Genomic DNA, 20371 nt, shown 5'->3' on the forward strand with positions numbered 1-20371 from the left:
CAGGATTCGAACCTGCGACCGTAGCAGCCTCGCGGTTCCGGACTGCAGCGCCAGAACCGCACGGCCACCGCGGCCGGCCTTTCACCAAGTGCTCGAAGAAAACTACAGCTACTGTTATTGAGGCGCCAACACAGGAAGTGTCAGCGGCAGAATCTCGTTGCGCTTCGTGGTACACCAATGCTGTCAGTAACAGGCAACGGTCGTTTTTTTCTTACTACTTTACCACACGCCGGCGAGCCACAGCACACTGCTGTTATCTACATACGTTTACGCAGTCTTACCCATTATCAGTCCTCTTTCTGAATAAACGTCCGCCATTTGTGTGACTTCGCAGAGGGATAGGGAACGAGTAATGCAGACTGTGTCGTGCATTAACTGACATCTTCATCTGCCGTTTCCCTGATCTCAGTATTGTTAGTTATTTCACATGTCCGTTGCCTCTACACATTTTATGAACTCCATCAGCCTGTCTGTTCGTCAGTAATGAACATAAAACGTAATTGCTCGTACTGATCGATGACCCCTGGAGACTGATTAAAAAGGCCATTTGGCTTATCAGCTATAATAACTCCAAACAGCATGACTGACACCATTCAGTACCAGACCTCGGGATAAAATTCCTCCCACATTGAACAGGCAGTAATGGCTGGAGGCTTCACAGCGGGTCTGTTTACCAGATCGCCGGAACCGTCACCTAGGGCCTGGTGACTATATGTCAACGTTTCAGTCATCTAGTAAAACAGACCCGCTGTGAAGTCTGCAGCCTTTACTGTCTGTTCAATGTGGGAGGAATTTTATCCTGAATCTAATGAACATGTAACTTCAATTTTCAAACACCCAAATAGGTCGGTAGAAGCTGCCCATAAACTTCAACCAAGACACAATGATGACAATATTAAAAAAGACTTAAGTATGCACCAATAACAACAAAGTGGATACTGTAGAATATTTTGAAATGTTGTGCAAGAAAATTACTCAGCTGCATCATATAGTTACTGGAAAGTTTTTCTAAGGATCTGTCCATATTTTACCTTATCTACATGTATACAAACTGGGTGATTCCATGATGATGTTACAGGCTTTCAGAGATGATGGAGAATGATAACTGTATCAATTCGGATAAAGGTGCGCTGGTTCGCAAACGACCGACCCAGTCGAAAGTTACAAGCGAATATCGTTCTGATACCTCTGACAGTGCAGTACATGTACCGGGACTGCTGTTGCTAAGACCTTAGGGTAGGCAATCCCACTCGTTACTCATCAACGGATGTTGTTCTAACATGATGGAGCTCCACCTAACTTTGCACGAGGGTTCGTGAGCACATTGATCAGGCACTTTCTGAAAATGGATGGCCAGAAGAGGTACTGTTTCGTGGGCAGCAGGTTCACCTGATCTCACTCCACCTAATTTCTTCTTGTGCGACCATGTGAAAATTGGTAAGACGATGCCGTGCCTGCATTGACACTGGGTGGCGCGCACCTTGAGAAACTTGTGGATCTAAACGGAATTCATTATTACGGTACCGTAGACTCACGTCTTTTGGTATTTATGACATCAAGTTAGGTGCGTTGCTACTTGTCCATCAGCAGGGAAAATTGTCTGGGGTACAAAGAGAATTCTGTACGTCATTATCGTTGCTCGGATGTTCGGGTCCTTGGTTTGATTGCTGCGTGAGGCTAAGGCAAAACCTGAGTAGGTTTTCGCTTATATACTCTTACTCCACCGTTTCCGGACTATGGTCACTTAACACAAGTTGACAGATTTCGCCCTTCTGCATCGTCCCTGAAAGTTTGTTACTTCATCGCGAAAGCACTCTCTGTGCACCACAGAGAAGTAGCAACAGCCTTAGTGGTGCATAGAAACGGGGGTTTGTTGCTGAAAGGCAACCGAGAAATTAGCTGAGTCATCCATCATCTGACGAAATCAGCATGTGCTTCAGTCACAGACATCGACATAATCTCCGGTAGCGTATGGAAGTTCCGTGACTTCGTGACGTCTCCATGTCACAATTCGGTCCACTAAAGGAGTTGACAGCCTCATGAAATGTCTCCTGACGATGACGATGGAAGGGATCGTTAAAACTCGAGACACATCTGACACGACAGGATGTCAGTGAAGCATTAACCTAAGAACAAGAGAACCTGGTAGTGCTTCCCAATTTCTAAATACACTCCTGGAAATGGAAAAAAGAACACATTGACACCGGTGTGTCAGACCCACCATACTTGCTCCGGACACTGCGAGAGGGCTGTACAAGCAATGATCACACGCACGGCACAGCGGACACACCAGGAACCGCGGTGTTGGCCGTCGAATGGCGCTAGCTGCGCAGCATTTGTGCACCGCCGCCGTCAGTGTCAGCCAGTTTGCCGTGGCATACGGAGCTCCATCGCAGTCTTTAACACTGGTAGCATGCCGCGACAGCGTGGACGTGAACCGTATGTGCAGTTGACGGACTTTGAGCGAGGGCGTATAGTGGGCATGCGGGAGGCCGGGTGGACGTACCGCCGAATTGCTCAACACGTGGGGCGTGAGGTCTCCACAGTACATCGATGTTGTCGCCAGTGGTCGGCGGAAGGTGCACGTGCCCGTCGACCTGGGACCAGACCGCAGCGACGCACGGATGCACGCCAAGACCGTAGGATCCTACGCAGTGCCGTAGGGGACCGCACCGCCACTTCCCAGCAAATTAGGGACACTGTTGCTCCTGGGGTATCGGCGAGGACCATTCGCAACCGTCTCCATGAAGCTGGGCTACGGTACCGCACACCGTTAGGCCGTCTTCCGCTCACGCCCCAACATCGTGCAGTCCGCCTCCAGTGGTGTCGCGACAGGCGTGAATGGAGGGACGAATGGAGACGTGTCGTCTTCAGCGATGAGAGTCGCTTCTGCCTTGGTGCCAATGATGGTCGTATGCGTGTTTGGCGCCGTGCAGGTGAGCGCCACAATCAGGACTGCATACGGCTGAGGCACACAGGGCCAACACCCGGCATCATGGTGTGGGGAGCGATCTCCTACACTGGCCGTACACCGCTGGTGATCGTCGAGGGGACACTGAATAGTGCACGACACATCCAAACCGTCATCGAACCCATCGTTCAACCATTCCTAGACCGGCAAGGGAACTTGCTGTTCCAACAGGACAATGCACGTCCGCATGTATCCCGTGCCAGCCAACGTGCCCTGGCCAGCAAGATCTCCGGATCTGTCCCCCATTGAGCATGTTTGGGACTGGATGAAGCGTCGTCTCACGCGGTCTGCACGTCCAGCACGAACGCTGGTCCAACTGAGGCGCCAGGTGGAAATGGCATGGCAAGCCGTTCCTGCCCCCCCCCCCCCCACCTATCGTTTCCCACGTCCTCCTCCGCCTCACATTGTCCATCTCCTCAATCAGTTACTGGAGTCACTCCAAACAAATACTGCTCGTGACGTCTTTTATACGACGACCAGTGTCCACGGAAACCGTTGTTTTGTTTCCCGTTACGGACAAAAAAGCGCAGTTTTACGTGCCAATTCGATAGAGCAGTCTAAAAGTAGTCTAGTGCATTATTCGTTGTATCTACCTGTATTACGAGGGACGTTTAAACATGAAGAACAATCAGCTCTCCAGCAGCGACTGAGCGCTTTCCTGGCCCTGCTTGGCCGCCGTGACGCCTTGCACTAACTCCGCAGCACCCGTCGATGCCCACGTGAACGTTCCCCAAAGGCTAGTGGAGCCGCCGCCAGCTTCAGTCCGTCCCGCAGTACGGGTGTCAAGAAGCTGTTACCCTGGAGTGCGGCGGATTCGCGCCCTGCCATCAAAGCAGTGAAGAAGGTATCGGGATTCATCAGACAATGTAACGCTCTGCCACAGCATCAACGTCCAGTGCCGATTGTCACGTGCCCATTCCAGTCGATGCCGTGGTGTTAACACTGGCACGTGCATGGGTCATCGGCTGCAGAGGGCGATCGTTACGAGCGTTCGGTGCACTGTGTATTCAGTCGTACTCGATACTTTGCCCAGTATTAAAGTCTTGTGTTAGTTACACCACAATTCGCGGCCTTGACTGTTTTACCAGTCTGACCAGCCTACGACCTTCGACATCTGTAATGAGGGGCAGCCGCTCAACTCCAAGACTTGTCGACATTGTTTCACCTTTGTTTCGCCACTTGTTGAAGACACTCATCACGGCACTCCTCGAATACGCGACAAGTCGTGCGGTTTCCGAAATGTTCGTGCCGAGCTTCCGGGTCATCACAGTCTGCCCTCTCTCAGACTCAGATAGGTGGCGCGCTTTTCCCATTGTACACACGGACAGCAAGCTCACTGATACTACATGCACGTTGCGTGTGTTTGACTGGCAGTCATTGCTCGGCAGATGACGCTGCTACTGCTTGGAAGGGTTTATGTCGACAGTAGGTCGATGGTCGTCATGTTCTGGCTGATCAGTGTATACGAAATGGTGGACTCTTACCAGTGTAACAAATGGCATTTGTTGTGCAGCTGGGCCTCTAATCACACGTGTAAACACGTTGCAAGGTACTGCGCCAGTAGTAAAGTGGTGTCACAGCTTCAAGGGTGACTATGTTATGTTGGAAATTAAGGTCTACATAGACTTGAGTAGGGCAAATAATAAACTTTATTGATTGTTAAGCAGTAGCAATTTAATATTAGATCTACGTCTACTTTGGAAATCAGTGACATTCGACGAGAACGTAATGATGTTCCTTAAGTGCAGAGATATTTCTCCCCCAATTTTTACGCCATTAAATAGGACGGTCGTATGGCGTTATTGGCAGGGATGTTGGGTTGCCTCATGCCAGGCTTTCTGTTTGAGGTTTCTTAAGGAACTTGTGCGTCGCTGATGATGAGGTGGAATGATGAAGATAACACAAAAAATGGCTCTGAGCACTATGGGACTTAACATCTATGGTCATCAGTCCCCTAGAACTTAGAACTACTTCAGCCTAACTAACCTAAGGACATCACACACATCCATGCCCGAGGCAGGATTCGAACCTGCGACCGTAGCGGTCACGCGGTTCCAGACTGAAGCGCCTCGAACCGCACGGCCACACCGGCCGGCATGAAGATAATACAAACATTAACATCCTAAGAGGGGAAAATCCTCGACGCGCCCGGAAATCGAACACGGGACCCTAGGATCAAGAGGCAGCTATTCTAACGACCGGGTCGCCAGATGGAAATTTTACGTTATATTAACTATTTGAGTTAACAGGCTTCAAATTATCACCAAGGTGGCAGTTTTCGGTAAGATATTTTCTTCGTGGGCAAGAGACTATTATCCCGCGTAACTACCCATTTGTTAGAAAGGTTGCAAGAATGGTTCTGTCAAAATTTGCTGCATAGACCCACTTGGCTGTCTCATAGAAAGTAGTTCCTTCCACTAGCTTTGAAATAGAAGGTAGAAGGAACAACCATTCTTATCTTTTAGCTGGACTTAGAAGCAGCAGCACGTGTGTCCACATTCAGCATTGTTAGCCAGCAGACCATATGGATCAACAGTTTAGAGGTCAAGTTCACCCGAGTGTTGAAGCATTAGGGAAGGCTACAGTCTCAGCGAGCAGTTATTTCTGTTGTATAGTTACTCGCTGAGACATGGTAGTAGCTTGTTGGCTAATTTAGCGATGGCGGGATTAGGCGAGCGGTCTACGGCGCTGCAGTCGTGGACTGTGCGGCTGATCCCGGCGGAGGTTCGCATCCTCCCTCGGGCATGGGTGTGTGTGTTTGTCCTTAGGATAATTTAGGTTAACTAGTGTGTACGCTTAGGGACTGATGACCTTAGCAGTTAAGTCCTATAGGATATCACACACATTTGAACATTTTTTCACGAGAGCCCATCATTTCTGGCGCCCATCTCACAGAACAGTTCTGCTGCTGGTTTATCACTGCTTGGCAATATCTTTATCTGAGTCGTGTCATTATCTAAGGCTCGTATTTACCTGTAATTTCCATTATCCATTTATCTGTGCAGTAGAGCTTGGATATATTGTTGTATTCAAGTTCTTCGAAGTAGGCATCCTTTGCCAACCACTGCACGGCAACCGAGCTGTTCAACTGACCTGCTTTCTTTTGTATCTGCCTTAAAAATAACTGCAAATATTATTTATTAGAGTTTGTGTACAACTCTCTTCTGACTAGTGTTTCAAGCACTCAGTCTTTCCTGCAGCATTAATCATGTTACTTGTGCCCGAGCTCAGTTTCAGTCTGCCAGTAGAATGACGTCTGTTGCTTAGGTCATGGCGAGCGCTGTATGAGGATCGTAAATCATTGAAAATTGTATTATTTACCATTCTTATCATTTTATAAGCTTATTGTTCAGATTCTCTACATATTATTTGCTGTAAATTATGCAGCAACAGCCAGTTAGGCCGTATCCAACAGTAAAAAATAATATTTTCCAGCTGACAATGGATTGTGAATTATTGTTATTGTCATGCCGAATACTGCAGGTTCGTATCCTGTCACGGTCGCTAAATGTAGCACTGACAGCAATATCTTTGTGGCATTTTTACAGCTCCACGCTGTGATACGGATTCCCGTTCTTAGCAGACGTCAGTCGAGCACCAGAGAAATAACTGCAGCTATTCCACGAAAGCGCCGACTGCCGTTTTCCGGGAACATATGCCGCGAGTAGTAACTGTCGTTGACATGCCGCGCAAACACTCGGCCCGGAGGAGAACTGTTGGTTTAGGAGGAGCCGGAGGTCCCCTTTTGATCGCCGGCAGGTCGATGAAGACGAGCGACCCCGACGGCAAATGAAGAGCCAGCACCTGGCTCCAGTTCTCGGCGGATAATGGCTGCCGGCGAGGTGAGGCGAGCTGAGCTGAGCTGAGGGCGGGCGGGGCGCGCGCTAATCCCCGCAGCCTCCCGGGACAATCACGCCTTTATTCCCGGCGGGGCGGACGACAGCTGCTTCCTACAAGAGCACTTCACTCCTCTGCTTGCCAAAGACGATTGCGACTTAGAATCGCAACCCGGAAGATTCAGATCCCTGATTCACATCGCGTTCCATCGCCTTTGACTGTTCTTGCCTTCCTGATCCCTTCCAGAACAGCAGCACCTGCTTACTCCATTCCATTTTTTTTTCATTTATTTCAAAATTAAGGACCTTTCACCCGATGTCTTAAAACAGGTCGTACAGCTTACAGTTTTCGTTTGTCATCTTCTTTGTACTATTTTTGTTTTGTTCTTACCTGCAAAATTTGATACAGAATAATAATTTTCCAAAATAACAATAATTTAAGGTTGAAATATCAATAAAATTTGGTTGTTTTAAGAATAATATACGAAGACGTAGGTCAGAGCGAAATTTATTAGTGCCATCACCGATTGTGATTGGAATGGTTTCTTCGAGCTGTTGACCACCTGTCACAACAAAAAAGTTTGGTTAGTGGTAAAGAAAAAGTATTGCTAATCCTATGCATTAACATTAGGTGCTCATTCACGTGCAACATTGGGTGCTTTCAGAATGAGATTTTCACTCTGCAGCGGAGTGTGCGCTGATATGAAGCTTCCTGGCAGATTAAAACTGTGTGCCGGGCCGAGACTCGATCTCGGGACCTTTGCCTTTCGCGGGCAAGTGCTCTACCAACTGAACTACCCAAGCACGACTCACGCCCCGTCCTCACAGCTTGGTTGGTAGGAAGGTAGGAGACGAGGTACTGGCAGAAGTAAAGCTATGAGGACGGGGCGTGAGTCGTGCTTGGGTAGCTCAGTTCGTAGAGCACTTGCCCGCGAAAGGCAAAAGTCCCGAGTTCGAGTCTCGGTCCGGCACACAGTTTTAATCTGCCAGGAAGTTCCATATCAGCGCACTCTCCGCTGCAGGGTGAAAATCTCATTCTGGAAACATCCCCTAGGCTGTGGCTAAGCCATGTCTCCGCAATATCCTTTCTTTCAGGAGTGCTACTTCTGCAAGGTTCGCAGGAGAGCTTCTGTTAAGTTTGGATGGTAGGAGACGAGGTACTGGCAGAAGTAAAGCTGTGAGGACGGGGCGTGAGTCGTGCTTGGGTAGCTCAGTTGTTAGTGCACTTGCCCGCGAAAGGCAAAGGTCCAGATTTCGAGTCTCGGTCCGGCACACAGTTTTAATCTGCCAGGAAGTTTCATTGGGTGCTTTCTTGGCTGGATCACCAGTACCTTATACTCGTTTACTGTTACATCTCATCTTCTTCCTCCTCCTGTTCCTCCTCATTGTCACTGTTTTCGCTGTCATTCTGAGTGTCGCCATCCACCCTCTGGAGGTTGTTGTTACGGTGCATTTAGGCGTGTCTGTAGTCGTTTTTGCAGGTACTCTTGATGTGTTGTTTCTGAAATTTTGTTTGTCAATGGATTTAACTGTGCCCACTGTTCTTCGTCTCTTATTGCTGTGTACATACGTATGTCTGTTTCTGTGTAGTCTAAGTGTATGCCTGTTGTTCTCGTATTGTCCGCAGAAGAAGACAGTTTGTATGGGGAATATTCTACCCCGCTTGTATGTGTCTGTCTTATAGTCACCCCGTTTAATTGCGTGGAATAAGGTCCATGTCCAGTCAAGAAATTCACCGCAGCTGGGATCGATACATTTCATTCTCAACCGCTCCCTTACGTCAGGAAATAAATCGTGCAGTGTACTCCCTTATTACTTACATCCCACTCATCTTGCCATATATCTAAATACCAACTGTTAAAGTGACTTGTCGTCTTTATCGGTACACCAGTTACTGTGTGTGCTTTATTTAGTGTCCCCATCTTTAACCAGTACCTTAAAGCTCTGTTTTTGATCGTGGCATCTATGGAGCATATTCCGAGCACCACACACAGTGCAATGACTGAGGTGGTGCCGAAGGCTCCAGAGAGCCTAAGTAGGGCACTTCTCTGCCCTCGTCTGATTGATGCTTCATTGGCGACTAGGTTCAGTGGGTGTGCCCACGGGCTGCTTGCGAAGCTGAGTGCTGATTCGAAGAGCACGTAGTGGTATGTCCGTATGGCTGGTAGAAGTAGTCTATACTCGGTGTTTTTCCATTTGCACGTTGTATGTTGTGTGTTTGGTAAATATGTGCGCCTCGTTACTTTAGCGATTTCACATTCCCTCACTGGTGTCCTTAGCGTCCACTTCCACTTTGCACGTCCTCTACTCGCTCAAATAATGTTCAAAGTATAAACTACTAATAACATTAGCCATCGTCGTTGCTCACACATGGGCGTGCCATTAGCAAAATAACGCGCTCTGAAGCACGTGTGCTTACTCACGCCAGTACTGCATCGACAGAGATGAACCTATCACTTCATCGAGTGCTCAAAGGAAATCAGCAGCAGTTGCTTTCTTTACACAGTCGGTAGGGCACATTCTCGCAGAAGGCAAAGGTCACATGATGACGTCCCGGTCCAGCACTCAGTTTTAATCTGCCACGAAGTTTCAGAGCAACGCACACCCCATTGTAGAGTCAAATTTCATTCAGGATGTATAATTTCATTTTAGTGATTACGAAATCGATCGAAATTTACCGACGACTTGGCCATAGGACCCCAATTATCAGCACGACGTTGCACTCCCTCTGGCACGGAACCGTGCACTGATACGGTTGGGAAGGGTGTCATAAAGCAGTTGTATCTTCTCCTGAGGGGAGCTGATCCACAATTGTTGCAACTACTCCCTGAGTAGGATGAAGTTGCGTCCCGAAGATTGGCTAAAATTTACAGACGCGAGAAATTTGGCACGGACTTTAATGCGAGATGCCTTTAATAGGATCCACAACGAAACATTGTCTCGAAATTTGGTAGAAAATCCGAAGAAATTCTGGTCGTATGTAAAGTACACAAGCGGCAAGACGCAGTCGATACCTTCGCTTCGCAGTGCCGATGGTACTGTTACCGACGACTGTGCCGCTAAAGCGGAGTTATTGAACGCAGTTTTCCGAAATTCCTTCACCAGGGAAGACGAATGGAATATTCCAGAATTTGAAACACGAACAGGTGCTAGCACGAGTTTCTTAGACGTAGATACCGTAGGGGTTGCGAAGCAACTCAAATCGCTTGATACGGGCAAGTCTTCAGGTCCAGATTGTATACCGATTAGGTTCCTTTCAGATTACGCTGATACAATAGCTCCCTACTTAGCAGTCATATACAACCGCTCGCTCACCGATAGATCAGTACCTACAGATTGGAAAATTGCGCAGGTCGCACCAGTGTTTAAGAAGGGTAAAGGAGTAATCCATCGAACTACAGACCTATATCATTGACGTCGGTTTGCAGTAGGGTTTTGGAGCATATACTGTATTCAAACTTTATGGATCACCTCGAAGGGAAAGATCTATTGATACGTAATCAGCATGGTTTCACAAAACATCGTTCTTGTGCAACGCAGCTAGCTCTTTATTCGCACGAAGTAATTGCCGCTATCGACAGGGGATCTCAAGTTGATTCCGTATTTCTAGATTTCCGGAAAGCTTTTGACACCGTTCCTCGCAAGCGACTTCTAATCAAGCTGCAGGCCTATGGGGTATCGTCCCAGTTGTGCGACTGGATTCGTGATTTCCTGTCAGGAAGGTCGCAGTTCGTAGTAATAGACGGCAAATCATCGCGTAAAACTGAAGTGATATCAGGTGTTCCCCAGGGAAGCGTCCTGGGACCTCTGCTGTTCCTGATCTATATAAATGACCTGGATGACAATCTGAGCAGTTCTCTTAGGTTGTTCGCAGATGATGCTGTAATTTACCGTCTAGTAAGGTCATCCGATGACCAGTATCAGTTGCAAAGCGATTTAGAAAAGATTGCTGTATGGTGTGGCAGGTGGCAGTTGACGTTAAATAACGTAAAGTGTGAGGTGATCCACATGAGTTCCAAAAGAAATCCGTTGGAATTCGATTACTCGATGAATAGTACAATTCTCAAGGCTGTCATTTCAACTAAGTACCTGGGTGTTAAAATTACGAACAACTTCAGTTGGAAAGACCACATAGATAATATTGTGGGGCAGGCGAGCCAAAGGTTGCGTTTCATTGGCAGGATACTTAGAAGATGCAACGAGTCCACTAAAGAGACAGCTTACACTACACTCGTTCGTTCTCTGTTAGAATATTGCTGCGCGATGTGGGATCCTTACCAGGTGGGATTGACGGAGGACATCGAAAGGGTGCACAAAAGGGCAGCTCGTTTTGTATTATCGCGTAATAGGGGAGAGAGTGTGGTAGATATGATACGCGAGTTGGGATGGAAGTCATTAAATCAAAGACGTTTTTCGTCGCGGCGAGATCTATTTACGAAATTTCAGTCACCAGCTTTCTCTTCCGAATTCGAAAATATTTTGTTGAGCCCAGGCTACATAGGTAAGAATGATCATCAAAATAAAGTAAGAGAAATCAGAGCTCGAACAGAAAGGTTTAGGTGTTCGTTTTTCTAGCGCGCTGTTCGGGAGTGGAATGGTAGAGAGATAGTATGATTGTGGTTCGACGAACCCTCTGCCAAGCACTTAAATGTGAATTGCAGAGTAATCATGTAGATGTAGATGTAGAGCGCATCCCACGCATCTTGTACTGGGATAAGATCTGCAGAACTCACAGCCATGGGATTACCTCCACATCACGCAGACTGTTCATAGACACACGTTTCATGAGTGTCCTGTAGAAAAATGGCATCACTATACTGTCCCATGAGGCAGCACAGGAGGACGCAGGAAGTCCGCGGCTCACCGTTGACCCATCAGAGTTCCCTGTGTCACTGTCAGTCGTAATGTGAAGCTGTGCACGGCAGGTCCTCTCACCAGAAGTAACGTCGCTGTGCCTCTCCAGACCGTTAGTGGACTGGGATCTCTCCTCGGATCGCCACCATGCTCACTCATGACGCCATTCATCGGCAGCCCGCGCTTCACGGCCATAGCACTGCTCAGAACACAGCCGTTTTCTTATGGCGGTAACAGCAGCCTAAGCATGGGATGGAAATTCCATAGTCGGGTTCCTGCTGGCTACGACCAATGGTGTGGGATTACACGGGTTGTTGCATTACTTGTTCTCGGATGATAGGCTCAGATGTGATAGGGCTACGACATGCATGGTGCAGAATATGGCGATGCTCCCTTGTGTTGGTCAGACGTAGCCTCCCGGAACTTAGACGCAACTGTACCTTCCCTTATGTTCCCATGAAGTCGAAAATCAGGATACTGTCACATCAGAATACCCCGCAACTAGAGATATTGCATGATTCGACTAGCCGACGAAACGGACACCCACGATGAGGTCGTATTCAAACTCTGTCAGATGCTGATAACGCTGCCTTACACGAGTACGTGGAATGTCCGTGCCCTCCACAGTCATGACTCAATATATGAAGTTGTTCACGCCCTGATCTGCCACACCAGGCCTTGTAACAACAAAAGAATGGTTCAAATGGCTCTGAGCACTATGGGACTTAACTTCTGAGGTCATCAGTCCCCTAGAACTTAGAACTACTTGAACCTATCTAACCTAAGGACATCACACAGATCCATGTCCGAGGCAAGATTCGAACCTGCGACCGTAGCGGTCGCGCGGTTCCAGACTGTAGCGCCTAGAACCGCTCGGCCAAGCCGGCCGGCTTGCAACAACACCAACACAGAACAACACTAATGGACTCCGGTGGTTATTCATCTGTCACACTGATCAAATACGTAGCTGCCGATGGTGTGTACGTATATGAAGTCACATCAGCATCCGATCACGTCTCCTGGTGCGTCACATTTTTTGTCAACTATTGCATTTGTGCAGTGCGACCACTTCCAGATGTTTCCCACCAATAATTTCTCTTGGGTGTGGACTTTCTATTCAATTTAAGTCACATATACAGAAAGCTCACGTTCAGTTCCCCTCCCTGTAGTCGACGCCACGAACGCGCGCCTGTGTGACGGCACTCGACTTCTAGATACCTGGTTCGAATCTCGGTGGCGGAAGAAATTTCACGGCCAGCATATGACCGGGAAGGGGAGAGGGGGAGGGGAAGGCGTTAAGTTTCTGACCATCACCCCTGCTTTAGCGTTCTGTATTAAGTTCCAAAACTTTCCGCAGTGCCTCATGGAGCGAAGGAATGCGACTCTGTAGTGACTGCCTGCCAGGTGGAGGCGTTAAAACTGGCGGGACCCTAGTTGCTACTAGAGCAGAGTACTCTGTTTGCTGGCTCTGCATTTCTCTCTCTGCCTTCCATTCATTCACATCATCAGAAACACAGCACTGTACTGTACAAGCACTCACCATTGTCATCCACACGAAAAATCGTGTGCTTCATAAGAAGCCGGAGGGAGGCAACAGCGAAACATCTCCATCAAAAAGGACAGATAAGTTGATTGTCATTTTCGTCTTCCCAGTGACGATACTTCCCAGCTGATAACTGCTTTCTACCTGAACGGTTTTAGTGTACACCTCACCGTACCTGATGATGAATCGTTTATGTTTCAGGGACACTCAAATGAAAATGAGACAAATGGAAATAAAAATAAGTAGACTTTATAATATTTAAAAATTAATCGCCGTGTGTATGAGCCCATTCACATGTTGCCAAGACTGTTTCGACTATGCTGCAGAAGTTTTGTTGATAAGCCATTAAATGTCCTCCACTCAGTCCCGATCGGTCCCCGAGCGATTTCCTTATTCCTGGAGCCCTGAAGAAAGACATTAGGTCCGTCAGTTCGCTTCAGACGAAGAATCATGGTTTCCTAGGCAACCGCAAATATTTTTTCTTGAAAGCATTGACCGTATTCTGCACAGCAGGATATGTTATGGTGATTAGTTCAGAAGTAATGAAACAGATTACACATTTCTTTTTCCTTCTGTCTCGTTTTCATTTAACTCCCCCTTACAAATCATGCTTCCTTTCCACAGTTTCTTACCGTATACTAGACGTTAGTTTCGTTTCTGTTGAGTACTATTCACCCAGTAAAATGTACTGAGCCTGATACCAATTACTTATCATTGTGCAAATAGTAGCAAATGTATAAGTATTGAAATATTAAAGTTAACGAAATTCGAACTTCATAAATATGGAACCAAATCTGTGACTGGTTTCTGCACTTTCTAGCAGTCAGAACTCAACGAGGCGTAGTTGACGGGCCGATTTCAACAGATGTATACATTGTACACCGAGGATGTGTCACAGCGCCGCAACTCTTCACAATATTTACGGTGAGTATGCTGAAAAGTATGGCTCAGCATTTTTTACGTGAAGACTCTTAAAGCTTTATAAATAAAACAAACGTAATTAACATTCTACATCTTCATTTTTCATGTGTACATATTTGCAGCCTCCTGCCACTTAGTGGACTCCGAAATGTATCGTGTAACATGGCAATGTGTGACGTAACTATATTGGTGCGTGAGAAACAGCGTGCTGTAATCGAGTTTCGAAATGGAAGAGTTCGTCCACACATGTAGCAAACCTCTTCTTTAGCATACCATTGCTAGAACACACACGAGTGCTGCAACACCTGCAACAATGCGACACCCTGGGTGTCATCGACCACCATCCGTACCATCCCGATTTGGCCCCAACCGTTTTCCGTCTGTTTCGGAATCTTAAAGAACACCTTCGGGGATTTCAGTTTCGTTTTGATGATGCAATATACACAGAGGTGAAGCTGTGGCCCCGTCAAAAGAGACTAACATTCTACAGTGACGGTATCAACAAACTGGTCTCTCGTTAGGAGGAATTTTGCAATAGTATTTTGAAACGAATACTGTGTTCGAACATTCTGAATTACCTCGAAGAAAACGAATTATTGAGAAATAGTCAGCAAGGAATCAAAAAATATCGTTCTTGTGAAACACAATCAGCTTCTTATTCTCACGGGGCAATGGGTACTATTGACGGGGATGTCAAACTGGTTCTATATTTTTAGATTCTTGACAGCGTTCGTCACAAGCGACTTCTAATCAGATAGTGTGCCTATGGAGTGTCACCTCAGTTGTGTGACTGAATTCGTAACTTCCTGTCAGAGAGTAACTGACGAGAAGTAATTGAGAAAAACAGAAGTAAAATCTGGCGTTCCCCAAGAAAGTGTTGTAGGCCCTCTGCTGTTCCAGGTCTACATAAACAATGTAGGAGGCAATCTGAGCAGCCCACTTAGATTGTTTGAAGGTGATGCTGTCATTTACCGTCTTCTAACGTCGTCGTACGATGACAAATAACTGTAAAATGAACTGGGGTGACAGACACTAAAACAAAGGCGGTTTTCGTTGTGGCAGGATCTTCCTCCGATTGGGAAAATGTTTTTTTGCCGCCTGCCTACGCAGGGAGATATGATGAATATGATAAAATAAGATAAATCAGAGCTCGCACGGAAAAATTTAAGTGATCGGTATTCCCGCGTGCCGTTCGAGAGTGGAATGGTAGAAAAATAGCTTGAAGGTGGTTCGACGAACGCTCTGCCAAGCACTTAATTGTGAATTGCAAAGTAATCGTGTTGATGCAGATGCATTCGTCACCAGTGCCATTCTGCTGAGAAATATATCTGGAGATGTGAGGAATGAAGATGTACTATGTTGATAACGTTTTTTTTTAAAGCCTTAAGAGTTCTGATATTAAAAATTCTAAGACATTACTTTTCATCATGCCGTTGTGTGGATGATCTACTGGAGTGACAGTCAAACTTTTTCACATAGCGATCACTTTTGTATATCTGCTAGCAGTAACATTTTCTGATCTCCCACCTGTGATGATGATTGATGATACAGAAAAGTAATTTTACTCTATAAAATTTATGAAGCAGAATTACGACAAAACAAAGCATATAACAACAATTACTTACCAAATACGTTCTATAAAAATTTTATAAAAACCTGATGAAAATGTTTTTGAAACACCTACCGCCTACCGCCCACCACGAAAGGTGCAAGGTCTTCTAGTGTGTGGTAGGGGCCCCATTTAGTACCACTGATCTAGTGGACGATACCGGAAGCACCGACGATTCTTTACTGCCGCTCAGCAGTCAAGAACCCCTACGAGATTAGACTCGTACAAGAGACAGAGGAGAATGCAAGAGGCGCGCTTCGTGTCGTCTCGATAGCGTTAAGGGAAGCGCGTGAGGTGGCCAGCAACCACCAGTGGAGTCATCTGCAAGAGGGCGGTTGTGCCTCGTGCAGACATTCCGAGAGGGTAGGCTTACGTTTCTACAAGAGTTGGGAATATTACACTTTCTCCCACATTGTTGGTGCTGCCGTTGTTGTTGTTATTGTTGTGTGATCTTCAATTCGAAGAGTGGTTTGATGCGGCCCTCCAACGTAGTCTGTGCTGTGCATGCCGCTTCGACTCTGCATAATTGCTGTGACCTACATGCATTGGGACCTGCTAATCTTATTCAAGGACAGATCATCGTCTGCAGTTTTTATCCCGCTCACTTCCTTTTCACTACCAACTTCAGAATTCCTTAATGCTTCAGGTAGTGTCCTACTACTCGAGTGCGTCGTCGTTTTGTTTGAACTGCCTTATCGTCAAAGATTCACCACCGTACAAGGCGACATTTAAAATGCCTTACTAAAATGCTTCTCAACATTCAAATTTAAGTTAGAAGTTAGAAAATTCATCTTTCTCGGGAATGCTTTTCTTCCTATTGCCAGTCTGCGCTTTATATCCTCTGTAATTCGGCCATCGTCAATTTTGTTGCTGTCCAAATAGCAAAACTTATTGAGCAGTATAACTGCATGGCTTCCGCCGCCAGAGTCAGTAGACATAAAAGTCTTCTGGGTATGGTACCGCGTCCATATGTATAAAATTACTGCTACTGGAGAAAAAAACCAACGTTTCGGCCACGGTCGGAGCGGCCTTCTTCAGGGTCTACTCAGCAATGTTAGTGCCTCATTTCTCAATCTAATTGTCTCAGTACAGTCTAATTTAACTTGAGTACATTCAACTACCCCTTTTTGCTTTTGTTAATGTTCATCATGTAACTTCTTTACAAGACCTATCCATTCCATTCAAGTGCACTTCAAATCGATTTACCATCTCTGACAGGATAACCATGTTATCAGGTAACCTTAAAGTTTTTATTTCTTCTCTCTGAACTTGAATTCCCTTGGCAAATTTGTCATTGGTATCGTTCACAGCTGGCTCATTGTAAAGATTAAAATACATCGAGGAGAGGCTACAACCCATTCTCGGCCCCTTCTTAAACGTGGCTTGCCTTTAATGCGCGTCCACTATTGGAGGGTGTTTCATAATTCATGTTACATATGTCTAGAGGCTGAAGAGGGGGACTTAATACATCAAGTTTTACGTAGGAACCCACGACCGGAAACGTCATCCAATGAAGCTACATACCATCGAAGCTATAGACGCCGGCGGCTGTAAATTTACTGTCTCTACATCCAGGCACATTCTCTGATAATGTTCCAAATTTTCTACAGTGATGCAGAAGGATGAACTTATCAATTTGAGGTAAGAGTTCTTGTATCGGAAACGAACGAGTCGGAAGTTACAAGCAAAAACCGTTCTGGTTATCTGACAGTGCAATGTATGAACCCTAAAAATGAAGAAGTATCCAGTAAACATGAGCCCTTAAATGCATACATGAGGAGCTATGAGCACTTGTTCCTCTTCGCTACTGTGAAGCACATCTCCTCTATTGAACAAGTGCTCATGGTTCTTAAGGTATGCCGGCCGGAGTAGCCGAGCGGTTCTAGGAGCTACAGTCTCGAACCGCGCGACCACTACGGTCGCTGGTTCGAATCCAGCCTCGGGCATGGATGTGTGTGATGTCCTTAGGTTAGTTAGGTTTAAGTAGTTCTAAGTCTACGGGGCTGATGACCTCAGATGTTAAGTCCCATAGTGCTCAGAGCCATTTTTGGTTCTTAAGTATGCATCTTCAAGCTTATGTTTACCATACATTTTTTTTCTTGTTCTGGTCCATACTATCAGATCTGAAAGTTGTCTATCCTACAGTCTTAGCAACAACAGTACTAGTAAGTGTATTACGCTGCCAGAAGCAACATAACAGTTTTCGCTCGTACTGTCGACCAGTTCGTTTCCTGTAGAGGGACCCTTAGCTCAAATTAATGCATTTATCGTTCTCCATCGTTCTAAAAAGTCTGTAGCATCATCATGGTATCACGGCGCATTTACAGGCGCTGGTGCCTATAACTTCGACATTCTGTAACATACTTGGATGACTTTTCCGTTCGTGGGTTCCTATGTAAAACTTGATCTACGAAGTCTTCTTTACAACATCTAGAAGTGTTTAATATGAATTATGAACCATTATGTATAACTGCAGTCTGATATCTCCCACATACATCTCGTATTGTGTTGATGTAAGCTGGCCCCGTCACACCGGTCAGCAGAGATGAAGCGAAGATCGATTAGTGGGCCCCTGGATCAAGTCAGAGACCTGAGACACATGGATAAGCAACAGACCGCCAACGCCCTCTCGACAGCAAGTGTTTATGCCGCCGCAGCTGATCGGAGTGCCTCACTGACCCACCCTTCAGTTGGCGCCTGTCAGTTCATGACAGCGCGGGCCCAGTTCACGTCACAGGCTATGACAGTACACGGCGACCAGATCAGTGCCTATAGCGGAGATTAAAGTTTGTAATAGCGAGATTTACGATAGTGTCTGCAAGAGGACTATTGCTGATGAGCTAAAGAAACGTAATATCCATGTGTGCTTTTGTGTTGTAGAAAGAGGATAGTGACCACCCGAACAGCATGATCTCCCTTGTTTCCTTATGGTACAAGATTCTACAGTGGCGACAAGGATGAGATACTTCATGTATATGGCAAAGACGAGAAACTCAAATAACTTAGTACTCAAACGGAAGTTTATGGACTTTAATTCTTCCCATACACCTCCAGAAATCAAACATTGGAGTTGCAGTAATGTCAGAAGATCCACCGCCACACACTGTCAGCTTCTCTGCGTGTCACAGAGCCGATCGTGACACAACTGTTTTTGCAGTATCATAGTTGAGAATGCAACTACAAAAGGGCTGAATAAACTGGTGCCTGGTGTACCTGCCTAATATCGTGTAGGGCCCCCACGAGCACGCAGAAGTGCCGCAGAACGACGTCCCATGGACTCGACTAATGTCTGAAGTAGTGCTGGAGGGAACTGTCACCATGGATCCTGCAGGACTGTCCGTAAATCCGCAAGTGTACAAGGGGTGGAGATCTCTTCCGAACAGCACATTGCAAGACATCCAAGACATGCTCAATAACATTCATGTCTGGGGAGTTTGGTGGCCAGCGGAAGCGTTTAAACCCAGCACAGTGTTCTTGCAGACACTGTGTAGCAATTCTGAACATGCGCTGTATCGCCTTGTCGTGTTGGAATTTCCCAAGTCCGTCAGAATGCACAATGGTCACGAGCGGTTGCAGGTGAGCAGACAGGATGCTTACGTATGTGTCATCTGTCAGAGTCGTATCTTGACGTATCAGGGGTTCCATGACCGTCCAACACCACACGCCCCACACCATTACAAAGTCTCCACCAGCTTGAACAGTCCCCTGCGGATTCGTGAGGTTGTCTCCATAAGCGCACACGTCTAATCAAATGGCTCTAAGCACTATGGGACTTCTGAGGTCATCAGTCCCCTAGAACTAAGAACTACTTAAACCTAACTAACCTAAGGACATCACACACATCCATTCCCGAGGCAGGATTCGAACCTGCGGCCGTAGCTGTCGCGCGGTTCCAGACTATAGCGCCTAGAACCGCTCGGCCACCCCGGTCGACACACGTCTAATCGCTCGATGCAATTTGAAACGAGATTCGTCCGATCAGGCAACATGCTTACCGTCATCAACAGTCCAATGTCGGTATTGACGGGCCCAGGCGAGCTGTAAAGCTTTGTGTCGTGCAGTAATCAAGGGTTCACGAGTGGGCCTTCGGCTCGGAAAGCTGATGATGCTTCGTCGGATAGTTCGCACGCTGACACTTGTTGATGGGCCAGCATTGAAATCTGCAGCAGTTTTCGGAAGGGTTGCACTCCTGTCACGTTGAATGATTCGCTACAGTCGTCGATGCACCCATTCTTGCAAGATCTTTAGCGATGTGGGCGATTTAATGTTTTACCGGATTCCTGATTTCGCAGTACACTCGTGGAATGATCGTACAGGAGAATCCCCTCTTCATCGCTACCTCGGAGATGCTGTGTCCCATTGCTCGTGCGTCGACTATAACACCACGGTCAAACTCACTCAAATCTTGATAACCCGCCATTGTAGCAGTAGTAACCGGTCTAACAACTGCACCAGATACTTGTTGTCTTATGCAGGTGTTGCCGACCGCAGTGCCGTCTTCTGCCTGTTTACATATCTCTGTATTTGAATACGCATGCCCGTACGAGTTTCTTTGGCGCTTCAGTGTACAAGGCGGACCCACGGCAACAATGCGGCTGCCAGGTGTGGCGGAGCGGCCGCCAGTGGCGGGAAGAATT

This window comes from Schistocerca cancellata, chromosome 3 (genome assembly GCF_023864275.1).
Source record: "Schistocerca cancellata isolate TAMUIC-IGC-003103 chromosome 3, iqSchCanc2.1, whole genome shotgun sequence".
Lineage (NCBI taxonomy): Eukaryota > Metazoa > Arthropoda > Insecta > Orthoptera > Acrididae > Schistocerca > Schistocerca cancellata.